The sequence below is a fragment of the Calidris pugnax genome, unplaced genomic scaffold (genome assembly GCF_001431845.1).
Source record: "Calidris pugnax isolate Ruff unplaced genomic scaffold, ASM143184v1 scaffold128, whole genome shotgun sequence".
Taxonomy (NCBI): domain Eukaryota; kingdom Metazoa; phylum Chordata; class Aves; order Charadriiformes; family Scolopacidae; genus Calidris; species Calidris pugnax.
In genome coordinates, this window is record NW_015090851.1 from 2,720,701 (window position 1) to 2,721,608 (window position 908).

The 908-nt window shown below is 61.9% G+C and overlaps 1 protein-coding gene and 1 long non-coding RNA gene across 3 annotated transcripts in view; one reads left to right on the plus strand and one right to left on the minus strand.

The window, feature by feature from the left end:
* The window catches only part of LOC106888781, a 10,236-nt gene that overhangs the window by 7,591 nt on the left and 1,737 nt on the right, over window positions 1–908 (minus strand). The window lies entirely within an intron of this gene.
* Window positions 1–908, plus strand: part of GATA2 (GATA binding protein 2) — an 18,926-nt gene that overhangs the window by 5,525 nt on the left and 12,493 nt on the right. The window lies entirely within an intron of this gene.

Below are 908 nucleotides of genomic sequence, written 5' to 3' on the forward strand. Positions count from 1 at the left end.
TCTGCCCGGCTCCCGCGTCTCCCCCGGCCGCGCCGTCGGGCTGGAGCGGCGGCTGCTGCCCGCTGTCCGGCGGGCGGAGGGGTCGCTCCCCGCCGCCCCCTGCCCCGCTCCCCGGGTGAGGGGGATCCCTCCCCCTGCCTCCAGCTCGGAGGTTTGAGAGATCGCGACCAAAGCTTCCCTTTTTTCCCCCGAAATCAGCGGCCGGGGAACGGAAGGGGAGAGCCAGGGAAACGGGACCTGCAGCAGCGCCCGGCCGCGCTCTGGGGAGCTGGTTGTGATTATTTTATGTTATTAATTTTTTTTCCCCATTGGTAGTATTTTCTGCCCCAAAAGCGTACGGGTTGATGTGCGCCTTCGGGGGGATGGCAGAGCCCGATCGGCGCCCCGGCTGCTGCTGCTGCAAACTCCCCAAAAAACGCCTGTTGATTCAGGCTGCGCCTCTCCTGCCCGGCCCAAAGCACACCAGTGACTGCAAATAGTAAAACCGTGTTGGGTTTTGGTTGAAAAAAAGGAAAAAAAAGGAGAAAAAAAAAAAAAATAAAAAAGAAGGGAAATCCCCGGGGTTGCGGCGCCGCAGCCCCATCGGGGAGGCTGTAGCCTCGGCTCCCCGTGGCCTGGCCGCTCGCTGCTGCAGTCGCCAGCAAGCCCCAGCCCGGGCCCGTTGCGGGGGCTGCAGGCCGGGGAACCGGGCAGCATCCGTCCCTGCCCCGCAGCCTGCCCGCCGCGCCACGGAGGGCAGCGGGGCCCGGCGCGGAGCCTGGCATTTATTTGGTTTTAATTATTTTTTTTCCCCCGTATTCAGACAGTTATTTCAAACTAACGTGATGGGAACGACCACGCTGGGGTTTTCTCCCGCTCCCGGCCGCGCGCTGCTCTGCCAGATTTATGGGGATTTTAGTGTATTTATC